Source organism: Mesocricetus auratus, unplaced genomic scaffold (genome assembly GCF_017639785.1).
Source record: "Mesocricetus auratus isolate SY011 unplaced genomic scaffold, BCM_Maur_2.0 Super-Scaffold_2245, whole genome shotgun sequence".
Lineage (NCBI taxonomy): Eukaryota > Metazoa > Chordata > Mammalia > Rodentia > Cricetidae > Mesocricetus > Mesocricetus auratus.
Window position 1 is genome coordinate 50,371,623 of NW_024429180.1, and position 20,013 is coordinate 50,391,635.

Genomic DNA, 20,013 nt, shown 5'->3' on the forward strand with positions numbered 1-20,013 from the left:
CATAGTGACACAAAAGTAACCATGGTGATTTGGTAAGAAGTGCCATCTCCCCACCACCACCACCATGTATTTGAACAGTTGGTGGCACTGTTTGAGGAGGTTGTACAACCTTTGGGAGATGAAGCCTTGACAGAGGATGTAGGTCACTGAAGCAGGCTTAGAGAGTCCATAGCTTTGTCCCACTTCAGTTCTCTGCCTCTTCTTCGTGTTCACTGTTGAAAACGTGATCTCTAAGCCTCCTTCTCCAGCCACCTACTGTTATTGCTTGCCTACCATTACAGACCCCCACCCCCTGGAACCGCAGCCAAGATAAACTCTTTCACAAGCTGCTTCTGGTCACAGTACTGCATTACAGCAACAGAAGAGCAACCAGAACAGTAACTAAGACCCATAATTAATTAGTTAGTTAATTTATTAATAGCTGGTTCAAAAAGTGGAATTAGTGTAACCATACCTACCCATGTGGTCCTTAGGCGTTCAGAACTAGTTTACAGAAATCTTCTCCTGAAGTCCCTCCTATCTGTAACACCTCCAAATGTGCATATGTTGATGAGGACAAAAGTTGAGTGTCTGTTCTATAGACTGAACATTTACATTATTACAAAATCTATAAATTGAAATCCTAAGCCCCCGTGGAATGGCATCAGTGGGTGGGGTCTTTGAAAGGCAACAAATTCATAAGGGTGGAGCCTCACCATGAGATTAATGTTCATACAAGAGTGTCTCCATAGAGCTTGCTTGCCTTTTTCTCCTTGTTGGAACACAGCAAGAAGATAGTGAAACAGAAAGCAAGTTCTCACCAGATACTGAATCTGCCAGCACCTTGATCCTGGATTTCCCAGCCTCTGGGGTCATGAGAAATTAATGTTGTTGTCTCGGCCCACGGCCCATGGATGAAGAGACTGAAACACAGTAGAGTTAATGATCCTGTTCTCTCTGCTTTGGGCTATGTGAGAACAAACTCACTTATTTTCCAAGAAGTGAGCCCAGATACCAGGCTATGTACCTGAGTGTCTACCAACCTCACCCACTCTGATTCTGACTTGTGGCTGAATGCACACATGCTCCTCTGAAGGGCACTGAACAGCTTTCTAGAGTGTTACCAATAGGAGATGGAAAGCAGATCATTGTGAATGCCCAGAGCATCCTGGACACCCTACAATAGGGAGTCAAAACTACTTTGTGTTGTTCCCATTTTCCAGAGACCAATGATTAGAGTCAGTTCCAAAACAAACACTCCCATCTGGGTGCTTGGGTCATTCTCCTTACACTAGGCTCTTCTCCAGCTGTAAGCCATCTTCAGAGAAATGCCAGCTTCCTTTCTCCTTCCTTCCTTCCTTCCTTCCTTTTGAACACTGAGTCAAGGCCGTTGAGATTTTCTATGTACAAACCACTGCCAGGCTGCCTCTGATCTATGGTCAACTCCTGTGTATCCTGTTGTTTCCCCTTCACCCCTGTCCCCACTCCATCTGTTCTGGTTTCATTGCTGTTGCTGTGATGAAACATCATCACAAAAGGATTATTTTGGTTATAGTTCCAGGTTACAGGTCCAAATCACTGAGGGCAGGCCAAGGCGGGAACTCGAGCAGCTTAAGTCACGTCACACCCAGAGCAGAGAAGAACAGATGAACCTGTACTGTCTGCTTGCTTCCTTCTGATTTTGCACTAGACCTAGTTTTCTTCTCTTTCTTTTCTTGGATTCTTTCTGTTATTGATAATTTCACACATGTATATAATACGTTCTAATCAAATCTGCTTCCCCTGTCTTCACCACCATCATTTTCTTCCCAATTCCGTGTGTTCTTTTCTTCTTTTTGCTTCTTAACCCACGGGGTCCATTCAGTGTTGTCAGTATATGCATGGGTGTAGGGTCATCTACTGGAGCACAGGCAGCCCCCTTCAAGGGCCTCATCATTGAAGAAAACTTACCCTCGTACAGTTTAGGAGTCCCTGCCTACACCCCACAACGGTCTGGGTCTTACTGTATCAATTAACAGTTAAGACATTCTCCCAAAGCCTTCACATAGGCTAAATTGATCTAGATAATTCCTCATTCTGGCTCATTTCTCAGATGATTCTATGTTGTAGCAAGTTGACATTTAAAACTAATAGTAAACCATGTACATCCATCTCCTCCTTACAGGCACCTGTTCAAATGTGTCTATGGCATTCTTTAATAACACACATACCCTTGTCAACCATGGGGCATCACTCTGAATGTACCGGATGTTCATAAATGGTACTGTCATACGAATACTATTCTACATTTTGTTTTTTTCCGTCATCACTGTCTTGCTCTCCTCATACCTGGCTGGCTTATTGTAACCCTGCATAGGATCCCATAGTGAATGCCAATCACAATCTAATCTTCTGTTTCCCATGCAGGCCCTTCCACCACACACAATGCACTCACCACATGTCCCCTTCACCTGTAGTGGGGGACTCTCTGCAGAACTCACTGCAGGATCCATTGCCAGGAGCATAATGATTAGACCGTAAGGCACACGCGTACTCAATTCAATAAATTCATAATTGTTTGAGCTGGCATCTTAGTCTACTTGAGCTGTTATGATAGAATTTCACTAAAGGAACAGTACGCTTCTTTTCTGGAGCCAGGGATATTCAAGGTGAGAAGACTCACACTTGGCGTCATCCCATGGCAGGAAGCAGAAATGGAAGATGGCGTGTGAGAATAAGAAAGGGGGGCATACCCTTCTATTCTTTCAGCAGACATCCATCCTGGGGATAACTCCCCCACTCCCTTTGTGACAGCACTGATCCACCTGTGAGGGCATTAGCTATGCTGTGACTAAAATAGTTAAATAGATAACTAGCACTGAATTTGCCAGATTGCTTTCTAAAGCAGTAGGGCAGGTCATCCTCGCAGCTGAGTCAACAGGCCTGCCTCGCCTGCATCCCCAACAGCTTCAGGTCCTGTCCTCATGTCAGTCTCTGACATCTGGATTGAGCCAGTTTCAATCAATTGCACCTACATTCTTTAATTCATGGCATCTGGGCCTCTTTCCATGTCCATGTCCTATCTGGGAACAAGAGAAAAAGAAAAGATGAGGGAGATGCCAAAAAAAGTGAAAGGAGAAAGCAGAAACTTTGTTTAATCTTTTCCTGTGTAGATAAATTATTTCAGTTGGTCATCAAAAGTGCCCTTGCCCTTGTCAATGGACGACCCAGGCCACAGAGTTCTCATAAACCTGAATCACTTATCCTTAGAACTCCTGATCCTGTAAGTCTGGGTGGGGTGGAAACTCATATTTCTAGCAAGCTCCCAGGTGGTGTTGATAGTGTGGGTCTGAGAACTACAGTGTTCAGAACAGTGTCCTGACCATCATGGGGCAGGACCTGTAAAAAAACAAAAAACAAAAAAAAAAACCATCAGGCCTTCAGAGGACACTAAGTCCACTGGCCACAAAAAGTCTTCAACTCTCCCACATGAATGAAGGCCAGCTCTTAACTTCAGGACCTGCTGACTGAGGTGACAGAGGCCCTCAAGGAGCAGCAGTCGAGAGGCCTCAGGATTGTCAGGGATACCCCTTGGTAGGTCTTCCCCTGGCCGTTATGGAGGAGGAGTCAGAATGGAATTGAAGAGAATTGCCATATCTGTATCCTTACTTGCCTCCCTCAGGCCTGACTCAGTCCTGTCCCCCTCCATCCTGCTCTTGACAATGGATAAAAATCACATGTCACATCATTATTTCATTCATCTTTAAGGTTCCCATCATCTCATGCACTTTTCACAACAATCCTAGGGAGTTCATTTGACAAGTGGCCACACTGATTCCAGAGAGACCCTGCAGCCCCTGGATTCATTACTACCCCTGGGGCTGTCCCTAAAGAATGCTCACACAGCCACCACACCTGTCACCGTGCTGGTCCCTTCCACTGTTACCTTTGTGTCAGCCCTGGAGTTCTTTGAAGATCGTTGGGTCTATCCTTCAATGTCTCAAAGAGAGGGGAGAAGTCAAGCCCTGCCCCTCCGTCAGGCCATGGTTAGCCCCTGACCGTGTTCCTGCAGCTGATCCCTGTCACCATTCAACAGTGCCGCACCGCTCCTCCTCAGGGCATTTACCTCTGATGTCCTTGCTTCTCTTCTCTAACCACAGACACATTGCAGCTCAGTCAGCATCCTCCAGGACTTCTCTGACCCCTCATCCCACTCCATCAGATCCTGATCCTTGCCCCCTTGGCCTGTGTCTGACTCTAACTCATCTGAGCCACCATGCCACAAGGTCATGTGCTTGCTCCATGAGGCAGGCAAAAAACTGCCTCTTTCTTGGTCTACTATATCCAAGGCATGAATGCAGTACACAGCCCCACAAGCATCTCATAGTTTCCTCTCCTTCAGTCAGCTGCACCAGCAAAGGGGCTCAGATTCACCTTTAAAGGCAATGGGAGGAGGTTGAGAACTAGCCCAACCGGCATAGTCCCCAGCAGAACCCCTGTCTCATTCTCTGGATCCTTCTGTCGTTCTGACAATGACAACCTTCCACCCTAACTTCCTGCGTCTGCAAGAAAAAACAAAAGAAAGACACACTGTCTCTCCTACTCCCTCACTCTCCAACTTTTGCCTGTGTCATCAGATAAAGTGCTTATTAAACTGTCTTGATGTGAAAAAGGAAGTTTCCTGAAGATACCCTGGGACGGAGAGCAGGGACAGAAGGATCAAAGTCAATGTATATACTCAGAACGCATGTGTATTTGAATGTGTATATGAATATGCAAATTTACTTTGGGCTTTGGCTTCGCATTAGGTAACAATACCCTCATTGTACGCTGGCACACATGCGCATACATACACACTCCTGCTCCCTTGTGCAGGCCCGCCCTTTCCCTGGCCCAACTCTGGGACAGCTCTGCAGAGGGTCTTGTTAGGCATCTAGGAAACAAGCCTGCAGCTGTGATGACAGAGGCAGGTCCAGGCCAGAGGCATCTCTAGAGCCAGGAGGGAAGGCGAAAAGAAAGGCCCTTGGGACTAAAGAGAAGACAGCATAACCTAGCCAGGTCAGTCTAAGGGGAGATCACCAAGGAGAGACCCAGATAATGAGATGTAAATTGCCAGGGCTGGGGGCCCAGAAGTTGCTTATATAAAAATGAATATACAAAGTTCAGTTCAGCTTTATTTTTTAACCATTTTTTGACAGAATGAACGTGCCAGCTGAGGGACCATGGAGCAGCACCATCCATTCTGCAGAGAGGAAGATTGAGCCACACAGTGCATCTGAGCAGGTGATGGAGAAGAAGCAGCTGCATTCTCAAACTTAAGAGAGCATCCAGACCCCAGCCAGAGCTTCTCCCCGTCTCTGTGTCAATCTGCTTGCAACCCTGACCCCAGGAGATAGATTCATGGGTCAGGTGGGCCCAACCAGCTAAGATGCCAGGCTGCCAACCAGCTGCACAAGTATAGGGCCAGAGAGAGGGACCAGGGAGAAGTCAGAGAGAGTAGATGAGGGGGTGTGAACCACAAAGCCAGATGCAAACAGGAAAAGATGCCTACAGCAGAGTCTCCCTGAATTTTCCAGAAACAGAACAGAGGTGGAGCAGGAAGAGCCTCTCACCAGCCTCCTAATAGTGTAGCCTCTCGGGGGGATTTGGAATAGAAAGTCATGGGTTCTAATGCCCTCTCTGTAGTAGGCATGTGACCTTGAACAAGTCACTTAACCTCTTGATCCCTAGTTTCAATATTGGTAAAGCAGGGAAGAGCAATTCCAGCCTGCCCCCCTCCACAGGACAACCAAGATTCTCGTGAGATAATGGATGTGAAACTGATTTATCAAGTGCTACACTTATTCCTAGCAGGCAATCAAGTGCAGAGTTGGGGCCTGAAGGTAAGAGCCTTCCTAGCCACAAAAGCAATTAGATATACTGGGATGTACTGGGCTTCATTCTTAATGTTTTCCACCTCCCGAGTTCGCAGACCTGGTAATGTGAGATGAGGTCAACCCCAAATGGTCTACAAGTCAAATATGTCTTCTATTCCAGCTCAGACACCATCACCTTCATGAACCTAGACAAGTCACCTTTGAACTTCCACCACACAGAGGGCATGGATTTGGGTGGTTCCCAGTCACAGCTAGGAGACTGTTTTGGTTTTTTGTTTTGGTTTTGTTTGGTTTGGTTTGGTTTTTATGCAAAGCATAGATCCTGCTGTACTTTCAACTGATGGTGGCCCATGAGAACTTGGTCTGAGTTTAGGTTCTCCTGCTTTGGTAAGAAACCCTCCACTGCATTATCATAGAGGAAAGAATTTCCTCTTCCCTCCACAGAGGAGAGGATGCAACTTTCTGTCCCTAAGACCTGGGCCAGCCTTACTCTGGAACATGGTGGTTGCAGGTGTTTTTCAGTGGTGTGGGGGCAGGGACCTGTCTGTCCAGCTCTCAAATCTCAAACAGGAGAAAAAAATGGAGGACATGGGTGATGGGGGATTTCCTTCTGTATATGTTTCTCTTATTGGTTGATGAATAAAACATTGATTGGTTGACTGGTCAGGCAGGAAGATAGGCGGGACTAGGAGAATTCTGGGAAAGGTAGGCAGAGGGAGCCTGCCAGAAGAGTCACCATGTAGCAGGCAAAGGAGTTGCAGGTCTGGCATTCTCCAGTAAGCCAAGACCACATGGAAATGCATAGATTAATAGAAATGGGTTAATAGCTAAGACAGAGTTAGCCAATAAGAAGCCCAAGCCACCAGTCAACAGTTTTATAACTAATATGGCATCCGTGTGTTTATTTGGGGCCCAAGGGCAGCCAGACCAGCCGGGACAAGAACCTCACAACACATGGGTACTGCACTTTTGGGTAGGCCTAAGGAAGATGGGGTAAGAGCCTGGAGAATATGAAGAAAAGAACAAGAAGGGGCCTTGGACAAGCATCTGAGTCACTGAGTCCCACACATTTCCTTGAAGTTCTACTGATGGTCTACATGGTAGTTTTAAGAAGAAATGCCCCACCTCTTAGGCTCAGGCATTTGAACATTTGATGCCAGCTGGTGACACTGTTTAGGGAGTGTGGCCTTGTTGGAGGAAGTACATCACTGGGAGCAGGTTTTGAAAGTAACCCTACTTCCAGTTTGTTCTCTCTATTGGTGCTTATAGTTGATATGTGAGCTCTCAGCTTTCTGTTCCTGTCACCATTCCTGTCCCTTGATGCCATGCCTTCCCACCATGTTGGACTCTAATCCCTTTGAAACTGTAAGTCAAAACACACTGTTTCATCTATAAGTTGCTCTTGGCCATGATGTTTTATCACAACAGAAAAGTAGCTACGACGATCCAGGACTCAGAAAATGCCCAGTCAGGTGACCCAGACCTCAAGCTTTAAAGAGACACCAAAGAAACTTAGCATACCATGCACCAGAGCACCAATGCATCACCCCACTGTGATTGGGAGCTTGACTCAACAGCAGCGACCACAGAGTTTACACACTAAACTTTTCATTGCTTTTCAAGCACTCTTTTCCATGCCATGCAGGGTATTCATAAGTACTTTACATTCAAGGATTTGGAGTTCATGTTGGCCACAGCCTCAAGGACAAATGCTGCACCTTGAGCTTAGGTCACGTTACCTCCACCCCAGTACTATTGACATTTGGGGCCAGGTAACTCTTTGCTGGGAGGACTGTCTTATGTGCTATAGGATATTGAGTTATGTCCTGGCTTTTCTCCCTATTATATGGGAGTGGTGTGGGAGAGGTATTGCTAATTCCTAACCTTTAACAGGTCTTATTCCTCTCCCGTGGTAGAACCTGCAGAGAGACACAGTTTTTAGCCATGTATGCCCTACTAGATACCTTTAGCTACAACACCAAAAATGTCTCCAGATATTACTAAATGACAGAGAGGCAAGACCTCTCTCAGTTGAAGACTGCAGCAGCCTTATAAGTTCAAAGAGTACAGAGTCCAGGTGGGGGAGGCAGCTACATGGCTGACCAAGAGATGGAGCAGACATTTGTTGTAGCAGGCTTTCTCTCCCCCAGTTCTCTTAGACTCACCTCATCTCAGACCAAGACTTCTGATGAATTGCTAAGGAATGAGTAAAATAATACTTCCCCAGGGGACCATCACTTCCTAAAAAGAAATTTGGACCTTATGATAGAATCAACTGGCAAACTCCATGGGCCTCAGAAGCAAGACAGGCTGGAATGCTATTTGAGGGCCATATGGGAGAGTGGGCAATTAAGGATGTAAGGGAAGGGACTTAGAAACAGAGCTCCACTCCTGGGCCCAAATCACAAAGCCCCATTTTGATTCTAATCAAGCTACTATTGATGTGAGTCCAGCGGATCTGGTCACCCAGCAGGAGTTCTCCCTGATTTCAGAGAGGTCTCTCAAGATTTAAGCAGAGTCCTAGCTAGTAGATGAAAGAGCAGAAAACATCCCTGACTTCTGAAAGAACTAAAAAATATAGCCATGGGGCTGGAGAGATGGCTCAGCAGTTAAGAGAGATTGCTGCCCTTCCAGAGGACCCAAGTTCAGTTCCTGTCAGCCACATCGGATAACTTGCAACCACCTGCAACTCCAGCTCCACGAGATCCAGTGCCCTCTTCTGGCCTCCATGAGCACTGACACACACATGCATGTATACACCCTCAGAAATACATTCACACAAATATAAGATAAAATCATCTGAAAGTAAAGAAAACATTTAGCAGTTTTTTAAAAAGAAAAAAATTCCAAGATCATTCTTTGAACAACAAAGCTAAGACAGATCCTTGTGACAGACCTGTTTGCCTAGATGGGTTTGAGGGAAGAAGAGCTTCGGGTTACTTGGGGACACAGGAGAGGAGTTGCTAGTATCCACACTGGCTCCTGACCTGGTAGGTGGGTCTGGGTATAAGGTAAGGCCCAGTGTCTGACTATAGGATGGGTGCTATGCCAGCTTGCTGGCTGACACATTGCCAATCCCCATTGGCTGTGGAAATCACAGAAAACTCCTCCATCATCATCTACTGTGGTTTAAATGAGTGTCCCAAAAAGACACTGTGTTAAAGCCTTGATCTTCAATATGATGCTTTTAGGAAATGATAGATGCTCTGGAGTATGGGGAATAGCCGGAGGTCTTGGGTCATTGTTTGTGTGCCCTTAAAAGTGACTTGAGACCTTATTCTCTTGCTTCCAGGCTGGTGATGAGTAAGTAGCTAACTCAACCATGTTCCTCACCATTGTCACCCAGCACACCAATCAGAGACCTGAAAGTAACTAATTCATCTAATCTTAGACTAACGCCTCTAGAAACATTAAAGCCAAAATTTACCTTTGTTCTTTCCAAGTTGATTGTCTTAGGGATTTGTTACAGTGGCAATAAACTGACTAACACATTATCTGTCAACTAAATCAGTCTTGAGGAGAGCTGGGGCGAAGAAAAGCTGCAGGGTGAGTCCACATAGTTAAGTGTCAGAAAGAACTGGCTGTGAACACAGACCAGCCTACAGTCAGATCACAGTCAACCAGGCACAGGTTACTGTGCCTAGAGCAAGTAACTCAGTCTGTATGCACTCCAAGGTTCTTCTCTATAAAACAGTGCTAGCAAGAGGTTCCTACATCAAAGGAGCTGGGGATTTAATGGTGTGATAGTGTGAAATATATATTTGGTCTTCTAGTTTTCTGGCACACGACTACTAAAATCCTTAAAATATCCAAAGTGATACACGTCTTTTTGTGTGCTAATGAGGGCTAGTGGTTGGCAGCCCCTGGGCAAAATAAGGAGGTTGGGTACTGGAATACCTAAGCAGGGCAAAAGGTCTTTTAGACTTGTTTCACTGGAAAGAGTCTACTAATTTAATCAATAATGTGTATATATGAAACCTACCCAGAATCTCTAAAGGACAGCTGAACCCATAGGCCCAAAGACAGACGCAGCCTTTCCCACAGCCCTCGCCAGCCCAACTCTCAGACTCTGTCCCCTGTAATGTAGCTACAACAAACTAGTAGGTGTTTCCCTGAAGTTTTTGAACTGCTCTAGCAAATTAGACCCCCATGAGGGGGTTATGAAAATCACGGGAGAACTGATGAGCAAAGGAGTTAAGACTGGGTTAGTTTACCCACAGAAACAGTTGACCTGAACAAGGGGGAGCTCTTGGACCCCAGATTGATGGCTGGGTGGACAGCATGGGACTGACCCAGACCCCCTGAATGTGGGTGTCAGTGAGGAGGCCTAGGTAATCTATGGGTCCTTGGGTAGTATTTATCCCTGGCGTACAAATAGACTTTGAGTGCCCATCCCACAATGAGGGATGCTCTCTCAGCCTGGACTCTTGTGAGAGGGCCTAGGCCCTGCCCTAGATGAAATGACATACTCTGGAGATCCACCATGGAGGGCCTCACCCTCCCTGGGTATCGGAGTGGAGACTGGGTGGGGGACTGGGGAGCCTGGTGGGGAAGTATGGGGAGGAGGGGAGGGAGAAGGAGCTGGGATTGACATGTAAAGCAAGCTTGTTTCTAACTTAAATTTAAAAAAGGAAGAGAAAAAAAAGAAAAGAAAACCCCATTTGTAGCTGGTTGATTAGAAACACAAACTTGAGAAAGATCTGAAATTTGTAATGCCATCTAAAGTACAGGTAGGGGTGAACAGCATTGTGGGAGTGAGCACTTCACTCATGGGATCTGACACTAACACCCAGTAGAGTGTCAAAACAGAATTGAATTCTGGGACATTTGGATGATACCAGCTGCATAACTATCTGTATTATGAATTTATTGAGATACACTGATATATGATATATAATTTATTGATTTTATGTATTGGCATATTTAAATATAATTATGCATGTCATTGAATATTCTGTTGGCTCCATCCCTCTCAAGAACCCTGACTAATGCAGAGCCCACCATATTTTCTCAGTCAGATAATATCAAAAAAGCCCCAGAAATAAGTGTGTGTCCCCCAGCATTTGTTCTCAGACATCTATGTGGATTGTTGAGTGCGCATACAGGAAGAAAAAATAATATGTGTGTATATATATTATATATGAGCCATATATAATATATATATGAGATTGTTTATTCCTATACCTAGGAAATGAAATTATAAACATACCACTTGGGCACACTGCGCAGCACAAAAAGTCCTCAGCAAGTAAACTTGATTCTTATGGCAAGTCTTCCAACTATCCGGAAGTGGCCTCTGCTCCCTCTTCTGCGCAGTACACAGGGAATATCTGCTGGCCTGGGCCACAGGCTCAGGAACACTGACTCCAGGTGTCAGTCTCCGCATCCAAAGATGACCCAGACATCCTGATGCCCTTCTTACAGCTCCAGAGAAGATTTCTGCACAGGAAGCTCAAACCCATGAACAACCTCTACTCAGACCTCGGAGGAATGTAGGGCCAGTGGTGCAGCCTGTAGCTCCTGGAAATGACAGGTTTATCTTCACATGCTGAAGCTCCAAGGCGGCACGTGGGACATGGAAGTGGGGTTTGGCTCCCTAATGGCCTCCAGCTGGACTTGGATACCCTCAAGAATCAGCAAGCATACCCTTCTAGGGCTCTGCCCACCACCCTTTGAAGCGATGATGAAAGGCCAGGGCATGCATTCAGGACTGCAGCACTGACAGTGCTCCTGTTGTTGGCATGACCTCAAACATGCAGAGTGAGAGTGAACCCTAGAAGAAGACAAGAGACAGGGGCAGGGCCTCTTGGGAAGGAATTAGAGGTCTTCGTTTGCCTTAGAAGTAGAGGCAGTGCCAGGAGATATCCTCAGAGCGGTGGATATCGGGGAGGCAAGCAAAATCAAAGGCTTGTTTACCAACAGGTACCCACAGTTCACCTTTTCTGCAAGCTTCTGAGGGCAGGACCAACGTTTGATTTGCTCTTTCCTATGAGCCTAGCACCTGTCTTCATTGTTTTTGTCAATGAGTAAATGCATATCTTTAGAATACAGACACTTGCTTTTGTTTGAAAGAACAAAGCTTGAGGGTTATTAAATCAGGTGATATGAAAACAGTGAATACTGTTGATACTAATGTTGGTCGGTTTGCTAAGATTTTGTGGTAACTACATTGCTCTGTGATCAAAATGTTTAATCTAGGGGCTGCAGAGATGGCTCCGTGTTTAAGGTCACTTGCTGCTCTCCCAGAGGACCTGGGCTTGATTCCCAGCATCCATGTGGGCCACTCAAAAATGTCTGTAACTCCAGACATTTAATAAATTTATATATATATATATATATAATAAAAACATTAAATAAATTATTCTTTCAGAAAATGTTAATGTTTCATCTAGTATAACAAATACTCTTTCTACAGCAAACCAACTACCCACTTGGCAGTGTCTTGCCCAAATCTTCTGAAAATGAATTAACAGAAATACTTCCATGGACCCTCAGACAACTGTCAGTCACTAAAGGACATCTATACTTAAGCATCGTAAAATAGAGGACCCATACTTGCCCTGGTGACTTCCTTCACGTAGGGAGCCCTATTTCAAAATTATCCTATTGCAAAATCAACCATAGGTAAGCTTCTAACGGGCCTCAGAGAAATTCCACACAAGCTCCTCACACCAAGTGTTCTGAGTGAAGAAAAGTGTGGCGCAAACCTCGCTGTCACTTCCCTATCTGCTCTAACTAGCCAATCCCTGTACCTCTCTCTCCACAAAGCAGGGTCTCTGTCACCCATGATGTATCTTCTCTCAAGGCACACTAGCTTCTAGCCTTCATGGGGCCACTCTAATTCTACTCTATGTTCTGTCCTTGAAAAGCAACAATAACAAATCCAATATAATTTCTACTAGGAAAATATCCCGTGGTATTGGACTCACCATCCTGAGGCCACTTCCAAGAATGTCATACCATTACCAACCTCCAAGTCTGCACTGCAGTGAAATAAACGTGATCCATCTCTGGCCAGGAATGTTTCGTCTCAACCCACGGAGGCTATACACAGTCACAAGATGCCAGAGAGGCCTGATAAGCTAACTGCTTACCGATGTCACCTGGTCATGAAGGATAAAGAAGCCTCAGAGATTACCGTGAGTCAAGATGCCTTCAGACTGACTCTGTGTCCTTGCAATTATAAACCCTTTTTGCAAATCTTTCTCAAGGACAAACCTCTTAATTATGCCACAGCATGTGTCTGCATCCCTGAAATTAGAGGCTTCTGCTGCCATTATGACTAGATGCTTATCTTCAAGCTGGAATATGCACCGTGACATGCTGATGGGCTCAACTACCAGATTCTAGAAAACACTCTCCAAAACAGCCTTGAGACAAGAGATATGTGGGCACAAAGAAAGAGATGGATACAACATGGTACAGAATATTAAAAAGAAAACTATTCCCTTCACAGAGAAAAGACAACCTTTCTCCAGCCCCTAACCTTAGCACCAAATCAGATGAAGCAATTAAGTGTTAGAGCAGGTTTTACTCCTCAAAAAACAAAGGCAGGGAAGTACAATACACCCCTGTTTCCAAGTCCCTCTGAAGCTGTTATAGGAAGTGATGTACAAAGTTGTGATATGAATGTCAAATGTCCCTTGTAAGCTCGTGGGTTTGAACAATTGGTCCCCAGGTATTGGCACCACTTTAGAAGGTTATAATACTTTTAGGAGATGGAGATTTGCTAGAGAAAGTGGGTAGTTGAAATCCCCAACTGCATTTCCAGTCTACTCCTCCTTTCCCAATTGTGGACATTATGTAACCAGTCACATCACCTTCCTGCCACCAATCTTTCCCAGGTGGATGGCATTCCTTCTTAAACAGTGAGCCACGGCAATGGGAACAGTAACTAATACCCTCACAGTTTTAAGTGAAATCAGCATCTGAGTGAGGGAGTTGGGATAGTCTACTCTCGATTCAAACAGACAACAGGAGACCTGCGTAGACTGGGAGTTTCCCAGAGAAAGCTGGGCATTCCTTACAAGTAGGTTTTAGTAGTGTGTTTCTGTTCCAGTGATGAAACACCATGACCAAAGCAACTTGTGAGGAGGGCTTATTTGGCTCATACTTCCACAGCACTGTTCATTCAATATCAAAGAATAAGGACTCAAACAGGCCAGGAACCTGGAGGCAGGAGCTGATGCAGAGGCCATGGAGGGTGCTGCTTACTGGCTTGTTCCTCCTGACTTTCTCAGCCTGCTTTCTCATAAACCCCAACAACATTTACCCAGGGGTGGTACCCCTGCAATGGACTGGGCCCTCCCCCCATTGATCACTAATAGAGAAAATGCCCTACAGGTTTGCCTACAACCTGATCTTATGGAGGTATTTTCTTAACTGAGACTCTCTCCTCTCACAGGACTTCAGCTTGTGTGGAGTTTACATAAAACTAGCCAGCACAGGTGTTATTAAGGTCTTTCTGTGACTAGTACCTGATGGGGAAGACCTGTGTATATGTCAATAAAGCACTGTTGGCCAATAGGGAAGCAAGATAGGTGGGACTAGAAGTCCAGGAGGACTCTGGGTAGAAGAAACACAGGAAGTCATCATGTAGCCCGACAGAGAAGTAAGATATCCGTCCGGTAAGAGAAATACCTAAGTCAGAGCTAGCCAGGAAGAAACAAGCAAGGCCAACAGCTTCATAATTAATACAGTGTCTTGTGTGTTATTTGGGGACTACAATGCAGCAGAGCCCAGGCGACTGGCGGGGGGTGGTGGGGGGGGACACGACCAAAGCGGTAGACAAGAAAAAGGCTTCTCTCTACAGGTAGCCCCAAATCTTTCAGGATAATGGGAAAAGAGGGAGCACTTATAGAAACAAACAAAAGTATACTGAATTCAAGTGTAGACTCTAGAAGTAGGGGGCCTATTACCTAGTTAACCTGAGAGTTCTAGGGTCTTTCTGTCATCCCACTGCCATTACTCATAATTTCTCCCTATGCTGTCACAGGTACAAATTTGAATGGCGACTCTGCAATCACTTGAGTTAGCAGGATTTTTGAACCTGCTATAGTATACCCACAAACCCCTAAGAGACCCTAGGGTCTGAGGTCATGCAATTCCCAACCCTCCTCAAAGGAGCTTTTCCTTCCAGAAGTCTCTTGCCCTAGTACACCCTCCTGTCTCCCTCCTATCAGAATCTTCTAGAAGACCTAGCTTGCCCAGAAAAAGGAAGATGATTAATTTAAATTTGAGAGAGAGGAAGGGGGTTATGGAGAATAAGACTCCATGAACAAATGAAAAGTTCGGTCAGAGCCTGAGATAAGGTAGCTGCATGTCCAAGGTAGATTGATAATGAGAACACACATGCACATACAAACACATGAGTGGGCACACCACACACACACACACACACACACACACACACACACACACCACTCAGATCAATAAGGAAAAGGCAAACACTCCAATAAGAAAATAATCAAGGTCCGGCAGTAGTGGTGCACACTTTAATCCTAGCACTTGGGAGGCAAAGGCAGGAAGATCTCAGTGAGTTCAAGGCCAACCTGGTCTACAGCCAACAAGGTTATACAGAGAAACTCTGTCTCAAAAAAACTAAAGAAAATAAAATAACTTAAAAAATTTTAACATACAATTCACAGAAGCTCAAGTATTATAACCATGAAAAGAAGTCAGCCTCACCAGTCATGTAGAAACACATATTGAAACAACCACATACCATTCTGTATTCACCAGATCAAAACAAAAACCCTGACAGTGTCAAGTGCAAGTGTAAAATTTCCATAACTCAGCAATTCAACTCATAATTACACATAAGTTTCTTCTTATACACAATTTTACCTTCCACCATTTCAGTTACTCAAGGTCAACCGCAGTCCAAAAGTACTGTCCTGCTCTGGTTTCCATTGCTGTAATAAACAGCATGATCAAGAGCAACTTGGAGAGGAAAGGGTTTATTTTAGCTTACAGCTTATGGTCCATTGTTGAGGGAAGGCAGGACAGGAACCAGGAATTAGGAGCTGATGCAGAGGACATGGAGGAACAGTGATTTGCGGCTTACTGTCCATGGCTCCCTCAACTCGCTTTGTTATGTATCCGAGGACAACCACCTGCCCAGGGGTAACGTAGTCCACAATGGGATAGGCCCTCCCACATCAATCATTAATCAAGAAAATGCCTCCCTAGATTGCCAGGAGGCCAATCATATAGAGACATTTTTCTCATTAAGGTTTCTTCTTCCAAGACGACCCTAACTTATGTCACATTGAGAAAAAGAAAGAAACCTAACCAGAACAAATATAAAATGAAAAATTTTGAAAACAGCATATTCAGATGCCTTCATAACTTTCATTACAGTTACAATTACTCTCTTTTATTATTATTTAATATTGTCAAGCAGCACTAGGGGTCTTGGAAAATATCTCCTATGAGCACTGTGGAATGTTCTAGAAAAGTCAGAGCAAGAGGAGACCCATGTTTCCTTGCATAAATGAATACTTGAGTGCCCAACAGTAATGGTGGAAAGAAGCATCATTAACATAAGAATGGACAAATGACTTTGGAATTGGCATACAATGAAAACTATATGTAGTTAAGACAAATGGACCAGAATTTAAGAATCACATGTGACCAGCCCACCCAGCACCAAGTGGCCTGTGCAGGTAGAAGCCAGCTGCCAGTCCAGTGGGTACCACTAAGATAAACAGGTATGTGGTGGAAAAATGGGAGATAAGGAGAAGCAGAGCAGTTTATGCACTGTGGAGAGACGCAGAAGTGATGATGTGACAGCAGTAAGGAACAGGCTGATATCGGCGGCCTATGCTGCTGCCTTGGGCCATGTGATATCTGGGCCCGTGTTACCATCAAAGGCCATATAGATGCCAGTGGTCTGGGTCCCCACCTGAGGCCGTGTTGATGTCCCGGGTCTGCTGCCACCAGGGCCATACTAATTTGAGTGACCTGAGCTTCCATGATGGTATCCAGGCCTGAGCTGCAGCTCTACAGATGTTCAAAGTCTGAGCCATCACCTGAAGCCATGTTGATGTCTGAGGACCATGCTGCCACCAGGGCCATACTAATCTTCACAACCTGTGCTGCCACCCTAGGCCATGGTGATGTCCTGGCCTGAGATGCAACTGGGTCCATAGACCTACCACAGCCAGGCTCTGTGATGATGCCCATAACCTGTGTTACCACTGGGAGTCTGGACACTGGGAAGCTGGTTCTACTCTCAATGGCCCTCTCAACCAGAGAGTTCCTCCCACCTTCCACCCCCTCCCCCACCAGGAGAACTGTCCCCAGTGTTGTGGGTGTGGGAGAGCTGATTCTGAGACCCTCAAAGGCCCTGAGAAAACTGTCTGCTACCATAACAGGAGAGCTGACCCTATGAGAGAAAGAGCTGCTCCCACCCCTCACCATCTATGTGAGAGAGCTGATCCCAGTGGCACGGATGAGTGAGAGCTGGACCTGACCCTCTCCTGATGGGTAGTCCCAATGGAGACCCAGACTGACCAACCCAGCTACCACCACCCAGGCCCACATCCAGGGCTTTGACTTGGCCCATCCCAATATCTACCCCATCTTTGGCCTGCTGGAGTACATGAAGGGACCAGTCCTGAGGAACCGTAGCTGCAGGGTCTCCATGACTCAGGGCAAAGGCCAGATATCCAAGAAAAGTTTAGGTGAGGGTCCAGTATGGATGGTATACCAAAAACTAGAGGCCTTGAACCATGCCAACAACTCATTGCAATGAACATTTGTAAGTAAAGCTGTTTGGGCAAAAGGGTATACTGTGTGACACCCTGCAGCTCCCAAGTCCACTACAACAAATGACTATGTGATGGAGAGACAGGAAAGACAGAAAAGTGAGGTATTCTTCTTTCTTTCTTTCTTTTATATACATTTTCTTTTGGCAGGGGAAGGCTACAAGGGTGGAGGGAAGGCATGGAAGGCCTGGAAAATGAGTGAGATTGGGATGCATGACGGGAAATTCCCAATGAATCAATCAGAAAGATTTATGTTAATAAAAAAGAATCACATGACTTAATAATGTCAAAGGAAGAAAAACAAGTTGAACACTTATGTGATAGTCTACATATACACTTTAAAATATGTAAAACTATGTAAATTTTATACATAAATACACACACACACACGCATGCATTGTGTAGCAATTTCCTCCAAATTGTAACCTCCCCAACTAGGAGGAGGAGGAGAGCTCATTAAACTCAGAAAGCTATGGATACTTACAAGGCACAGCATGGGAGGTCAAATGAGAAATGTACACCATCAGCTCAGGCATTTAAACACTTGGTGGCAGAGCTTTGGTGGAGGTTACAGTGAAGTGTGTGCGAGCTGTAGGAAGAACATCACAGGGGTGGACTTTGAGAGTTCATAGCCTCACCCTGCTTCCAGTTTTCTCTCCCTCTCTCTGTCTCTGTCTCTGTCTGTCTGTCTCCGTCTCCCCCCCAACACTCTCTTGTTCCTGCCCCCATATCTGCCTTTTGTTGCCATATCTCCCACCATGATGAACTCATATTCCTCATACGTCCTTCTAACTTGCCATGGCAGTGTTTTATCACAGCAACAGAGAGTAACTGATACACTCATGAAGTTCATGAAACTTAGAAAACTTGAGAAGTTCAGAAAGGCCCAAGATTCACAAGGCCCCATCCCTAATGGCAATAAACAATTGATGGAGAAGAAGAGAGTCCCTGCAACCTGTAGATTGCTCAGGGAACTCCAGGAATGCAGTTCTTGCCAATTTTGAGGTGGACCTTTCTGTGGTTCTGCTGCCTTTGAGAATCTCATACCTCTGTAAGTAACCCCTCACCCATTCTCCTGTTAACAACCCTCACCCATTCTCCTGTTAACAAACCTCACCCATTCTCTTATTAACAACCCCTCACCCTGTCTCCCATTAACAACCCTCACCCATTCTCTTATTAACAATCCCTCATCCATTCTCCCATAACTCCAGAAAATTCTGGAATGGCTTCTCGAGTTTGTCTGCCCTATCTGGGATAAATAGACATTTGTTCACATCTCCACAGGAAAAGTCATGCAACTGTGTCAAAACACACATATTTGTTTTATTTATTTATTTATTTGATGGTGTTGAAGGTTGACTCAAAATCTTGGGCATGGTAGGAAAACACTCCACTACTGAGATAGATAGATAGATAGATAGATAGATAGATAGATAGATAGATAGATCCTCAAACAACTAGGAAGACATATATTGCCAAGTATAAAATTATGGCTGTGACGCTGAGTGTTGGTAGCTCACATCTTTAATCCCAGCACTCAAGAAATGGAGGCAGACAGATTATGAGTTTAAGGCCAGCCTAGCATACAGAGTGAGTTCCAGGAGAGCAAAAATATGAGTGTGATGATAAGCTCCAAATTCAAAGGACTGTTAAGCACAGGGAAGCAGATATAAAGATGGTACCAATAGTAGTGTGGGGGTATCCAGAGAGTTCCTATTTAATATGGAGCATTTTATTTAAAAGAAAAGAGGATCTGAAGTGAATAGCCCCTGTGGTTGATCAATAGCTTTCACCTCTCTTTGTTTCTTTATTGTCAAAGTATTTCCCTACAACAAAATAAGAAAGTTCATGCATGAGGATTGAGGATCATAGGTGTTCAACTTAAAGGCACAGAAAATATATTCAACAAAATTGTAGAATAAAACTTTCCCAACCTAAAGAAGGACATGCCTATGAAAATACAAGATGCTTGCAAAACACCAAATAGACTGGACCAAGAAAAAAAGACCCTTCACCACATAATAATCAAAACACTTAACATACAGAATAAGTAAAGAATATTAAGAGCTGCAAAGGAAAAGGGCCAAGTAACATATTAAGGCAAACCTGTCAGAATTACATCCGACTTCTCAAAGGAAACAATGAAAGCTGGGAGATCCTGGACAGGCATTATGCAGAAATTAAGAGACCACAGATGGCAGCCCACAGTACTATATCCAGCAAAGCTTTCAATAACCATAGACAGAGAAAACAGGATATTCCATGACAAAACCAGATTTTACCAGTACCTATCCACAAATCCAGTGCTATAGAGATTACTAAAAGGAAAACTCCAACCCAAGGAGTTAGCTATACCCACAAAAGCACAGGCAATCAATAATCCCACACCTGCAAATACTAAAGTA